This window comes from Castor canadensis, chromosome X (assembly GCF_047511655.1).
Source record: "Castor canadensis chromosome X, mCasCan1.hap1v2, whole genome shotgun sequence".
NCBI lineage: Eukaryota > Metazoa > Chordata > Mammalia > Rodentia > Castoridae > Castor > Castor canadensis.
In genome coordinates this window covers 38480617-38486800 of record NC_133405.1, presented here as the reverse complement: position 1 = coordinate 38486800, position 6184 = coordinate 38480617, and the positions used below count along the sequence as shown (strand labels likewise).

General features: G+C 35.4%; 1 pseudogene; it reads left to right on the top strand.

Annotated features, from left to right (window-relative positions):
* Positions 1-4156: 4156 nt before the first annotated feature.
* LOC109675115 (nudC domain-containing protein 2 pseudogene) lies at positions 4157-4631 on the top strand (annotated as a pseudogene).
* Positions 4632-6184: the final 1553 nt, after the last annotated feature.

Below are 6184 nucleotides of genomic sequence, written 5' to 3'. Positions count from 1 at the left end.
GTGTTCTTGTATGATGGTTTTGATTCCCATCAGGGCATTTTTCTCATCAAGGCATTGTTTTATATTTGGCAAAGGTCTGGTTTTATCTGTTGTTATCCCTCCCAATCTGGGTGACTGATTTTATCTTCCCTGTGTCCGTTATTTTATCCATGGTTCCTCTGGTAATTGTGAAATAAGGCTCTCAATTTCTCTCTGTGTAGGTTCTTTCTGACTCTTTTAAAGAGGTATAGGAAAGACAAGTGATTGGAGGTTTTCAGTGTCTCCTATGTTCTAGATCACATCTCCCGTTTGAAAGAAGGAAATAGGAGCATTGTGTGCTTCATTTGAATTTTATGCTTACTCAGAGGAATGAAGTTTATAAAAAAGGAAGGATGTACAACAGAAAGTGTAGCTCCTATAACTATTTAGGGTCTTTGCTTCCTCTTGATTAATAATTATCTCTATTTCTCTTCAGATGTCAGTAGGGAGAAAAAGAAAAACTCCCTGAATTACCTCGGAGCAGCTCTATTCTAGCCTTGACTTTTGCTCAAGATTTCTCTCAAAAGTCTGTTTGTCTGCTTTGGGATAACACCTATTTGAATTTCTCATGTTCTGTCTTGAAATAGCCAGACTTATGAAAATATCTGCAAATAATTTTGTCTTCCTCAGGATGGAAGGAGTGAGTAGGTCTCCTTGACTGAGAGCTTAGCTGTTTTAACTACAAGTTCCTATAAGTAGCAATAATTTTTTCCATCTTCATAATAGTTCTTGAAAGGTAGTCTGCTAAGGTAACAAGGGCATCTGTGAGAAGTAAAATTTGTGTTGTGTTATTTCCTTTAGCTAAAGTGGGTAATTCCTCTTCTAGCTCTTCCATAAATGCAAATTTAGTTAGGCATCACTTCTGAAAACCTAAAACTTCTCAGGAAGAATTCCTGACTGTTGTCTAAATATATAAAAAATCTAATGTAGAAGTCCTGGTACAGTTTCTCCTGGTCTTCTTACATTGTTGTATTTTGGTCCAATCAATAACTTATGGGAGTATTTTTGGTTATCACAGTGCAGAGGCAGTCTCTCTTAATTTTTAGTAGGCATTTTTAGCATTAGAATCTATTCTATTAAAGCCCTCACGTCTCAAATTGGCTTTCTCTGATCTGCCAAATTAAACCATTCCTCTGCCTTACCTTGTAATGCTAATACTTGAATTAATTGATATAAGTTCAAAGAATCTTGGTTCATACACCCAGAAAGTGATCTGATTCTTTTAGCCAACATCAGAGGAAACTGATACAGACTAGGAAATCCTATAATCAAAATTTTTAGCTCAGTTTTTGTGCAAGGATTATGGATAGCATTGGGATCTCCTTTTTCTCTAGGCTCTACCTTAAAAGAGGCAAGTCTTTTCCTTTAAGTAAAGAAATTTGTTACTTTTGGGGATTACTAGAAAAGATAATAGAAGGAGAAGGTGATGGAGAAGGAGGAAGCTCAACTTTTTTTGGTGGGGAAATCAAAACCAGAGTAGGATAGATGGGAGCAGGAGGTTGAGAAAAGTGAGGTTCCTCAGAATTTATCATTAATTTTGTACAACCTCTAATTTTTAATTTTTTTCAGTTTTAAACATCTTTTTAAATTTTTGATACAGTCTCTTAAGTTCTTTGATTAAATTTTTGCAAATTAGCAATTTTATGTTTTTTCCTTAGATGCTCTTAAATTCCAATTAACAGGTTTTCTAGTTATCAAATTTTGTTTTAATACCCAGGACTTCTAGTAGTGTGCAAAAGAACCAGTTTAGGGATATCAAATGTTGGGCACCAGAGCTATTGATGGAAATATGGCTCTTGCTTTGAAGAGAATAAGAGATAATTTATCCTGAGCCAAATATGAGCTACCACAGCTCAGGAACATGAATTCATGTCATCCTGAATGATATGGTCCACTGTGGAAGAGATCATGTAAATTTTATAGTCATAGAAGAAAAGAAAATAATAAATATTATTGATGAGAACATCAGGTAGTCACATAACTGCAAAGTAGGGAAATCTATTCTGTAGGTTTTAAATGTTAACTTATAACATTCTAAGTTTTCTAGTTGGTGGAAGATAGTGGTCTGCTAAATTTAACAATACATTCCAAAAACTTTACCAACAAGTTACAAAGATATTAGGTCAGATACAGAGATTTGTAGTAATGTAAATGGCTATTAAGGTGACTAAAGATAGCCCAAGATAATTTTGGCTCTTGATCTACCACATTCCATTTCTCCACAGTCACGAAGTTCTATTCAATCAAGTGGAATCTTCAAAACAGATGTGGCTTCTTCAGTTCACAGTGATGTCATTGTTTTATACCTTTCTCCTTTTTAATTTTATAGGTATACAAGGTAAGTAGGAATCTTGTTTGGTTGCTTTATTGGGTACTTATATGCTACCTGGCTGAGAGAAACCTATTGGTTTTAAAAATTATTGCCTCAATATTACTTCTACTTCACTTAAGTGTAAATTCAGCTATCACAGATACCACAAATAGTAATAACTTAAATTAACAAAAATAGTTGATTAGGGATAGATAGTCTAGCACAGGGAGCAAAGATTCATAAGTTCATCAAAGATCCAGGTTTGTTGCTTTTCCATTCTCAACATACATCTTCTACCTCATGGTCCAAGAGGATGCAGAACTTCTCTCACCAAGCTGGTAAAAGTTGAAGAATGTTATGTTTCTTCTGTTTTGAAGATATTTCCCAAAAGTTGCATATAATGCTCTTTTATTTTCCTGACCAGAAAGTAGTTATATGGCCAAACCTTGCTTCAACGGAGATTAATAAATATTCCACTATTCCAAGTAAAGAATACACCCAGACAAAAATTTATGAGTATGCTACTAAGCAGGACAGGATGAATAATTATTGTGGGGATAGCTTTCAATGTGTTAACACCTTCTATAAGGGGGATTTAGGTTTTGTCTCAGAATATCAACTAACCTTTTGCCCACAAACCACAAATGAACTTGCTCAGTTGTGAAGATTTCTGTTGATATTTGAAGATTAGAGAAAAGGAAGAGAAATCTAGTAATCTAATGTTTTTTCAGACTGCCACCATCCACTTATCTTTTCAACCTTGACTTAATTAATTTTTCTAAAAATATTTTTTCCTCCTTACTGTTTTCTCCAGAACAAGGCCAGACTAGATTATGAGTACTCAAGGATATGCAATGATATATATATATTCACATACTGAATTAACCATTTATATTTTTATGCTTAACTTATTTTTAAAAATCTAAAATGGAGAGTTTATTGAGATAGAAAAGAGTAAATTGGGAGAGTAGAGCCTCCAGAGTTGAGGGGGGATTCCAAGAGAGGGTGCCATTAATTAACTTATATAACTTTATATAGACTGATAGGAAAATAGAACATAATAACTTTTTTTTAATTTTATTATTCATATGTGCATACAAGGTTTGGGTCATTTCTCCCCCCTGCCCCCACCCCCTCCCTTACCACCCACTCTGCCCCCTCCCTCTCCTCCCCACCCCCTCAATACCCAGCAGAAACTATTTTGCCCTTATTTCTAATTTTGTTGTAGAGAGAGTATAAGCCATAATAGGAAGGAACAAGGGTTTTTGCTGGTTGAGATAAGGATAGCTATACAGGGAGTTGACACATTAATTTCCTGTGCGTGTGTGTTACCTTCTAGGTTAATTCTTTTTGGAACATAATAAGTTTATCTGATGAAACTAAATTAGGACACAGTTCGGAAAAACTTATTTAAATTGAAATAAAATGTACTAACAAATTTATGTTGAAATGTTCTGATCACATATTTTCTAGTCATATACTTCATTCACATATTTTCTAGTCATATACTTCATCAACAGAGGGCATTGTAGGTTTATTCTATTTTTAGTTGCTTTATACTTTTTAACTAAAGCTTTCTTACATTTAGAATTTCACCACATTTTCCAGGGTGAAATAAATAAATGGTTATTTATGGACTTCTATGTGAAATATAACATAGGACATTGATATGTGACACCATAAACCCTAAGTTACTGCATATAAATTATCATATTTTGCTTCAGACATGATATTCAAAATTAGTCATATGTGAGTTAAAATTATTAGGTCATATTTCTTTTCTTCATTAAAAAAATGAAAATGTATGACCTGGGAGGTGCCTGTAGCATGTCAGCCCCGTTTGAGGAGCACAGTGGGGTGGTTCTGTGTGGCACACTGGGGGACCAGTGGTACCAGACCTTGGAGGAGGTGTTCATTGAAGTTCAAGTGCCGCCAGGCACACTTCACCCAGGGTACCCAGTGCGGATTGCAGAGCCGATAAATTGCGCTGGCCATGGGCAGCCGCGAGATCCTGAAGGGCAAACTCTTTGATTCTACAATAGCTGATGAGGGAACGTGGACTTTAGAAGATAGGAAAATGGTCCGCATTGCTCTTACAAAGACAAAGAGAGATGCAGCAAATTTCTGGACTTTCCTTCTAGAATCTGAATATGCAGCTGACCCTTGGGTACAGGACCAAATGCAGAGAAAGCTAACATTAGAGAGATTCCAGAAAGAAAATACTGGTTTTGACTTCAGTGGAGCAGAAATCTCAGGAAACTACACAAAACGTGGACCAGCTTTCTCAAACCTTGAGAAATAACTGGTGTTCTTTTTTTTAGCTGCATTCTGTGGATCCTTGCATAAGTTGCCAACCTAATCCAAGCATCAAATCATGGGGTGGAAGAGAAATAGGACGTCTACAGTTAACAGTCGCAAAATATATTTAAATATGGTTCTAAAAAGTGCATTCAAATATGATTTACATAGGACACATGTGCCATGGAACTGTTCTATGGATATGTGGTAACATTTTTGGGGGCTTACTTTTGCTCAGCATGAAGTTTTATATGCTGCATTTTACTGATTTCATATTTAATTGTATTTTTATTACAAAAACATTACAGATCATATGATATGAAAGGTGTCTTCAGGGAAAATTAACTTTATCTTTTGGTAAGTGTGATGCAAGAATAACGTTCAGCAAACTTTTTAAAATAGGAATTGTGTACCCCTTTGTCTATGTACCCCGGATTGCATAAGGAAACTGTAATACTGAAAAAAAATTTAAAGAAAGGAAAACAATTCACAAAGATATTTTGGGTAAATTAATGTCAAAACTTAATGAAAATTCTTAATTAGTGTATTATAGCTTACGGGATTACTTTATGTCAAGAAATTGGAAAAGTAATTAGAAGCCTAACCATAGAGTAAATTAATACAAAAGGAAGCAGCTAAGTGAAAGTGGTTATTGGTGTGTCCTTTGTGAGGGGCAGAAAGCAAGTTCAAGTCACTGATTATAAGTCAATGGCATCACTGTGATGTTAGTGATCCAAACATACAGATGGAAATTATCTACTGAAGTTTTCTTTTACTCATTTTATGTCTTTTTTAATTCTTTTTTTAAATATGGATAGCTAACATTTATTCAACACTTTTCTGTAGTATATGTCTTAAGTCAATGAATATGTCTTTTTTAAATTCATATGTGCATACAATGCTTGGGTCATTTCTCCCCCCATCCCTCCCCCACCCCCAACCCCCCCTTATCTCTAATTTTGTTGAGGAGAGAGTATAAGCAATAATAAGAAGGACCAAGGGTTTTTGCTAGTTGAGATAGGAAGCTATACAGGGAGATGACTCGCATTGATTTCCTGTGCATATGTGTTACCGTCTAAATTAATTTTTCTCAAACTAACCTTTTCTCCAGTTCCTGGTTCCCTTCTCCTATTGGCCTCTGTCACTTTAAAGTAACTGCATTAGTTTCTCTGTGTTGAGGGCAACAAATGCTATTTAGTTTTTTGGGTGTCTTACCTATCCTCATATCTCCCTAGTGTGCTGTTGCTTTATCATGTGATCAAAGTCCAATCCCCTTGTTGTGTTTGCTCTTGATCTAATGTCTGCATATGAGGGAGAACATACGATTTTTGATCTTTTGGGCCAGGCTAACCTCACTCAGAAGATGTGCTGCAATTCCATCCATTTACCTGTGAATGATAGCATTTCATTCTTCTTCATGGCTGCTGCATAAAGTTTCATTGTGTATAAAGCATCTTAGCCAAGTTTCCATAACTTGGCTGTTGTGAATAGTGCTGCAATAAACACGGTGTGCAGGTGCCTCTGGAGTAACCAGTGTCACATTCTTTTGGGTATATC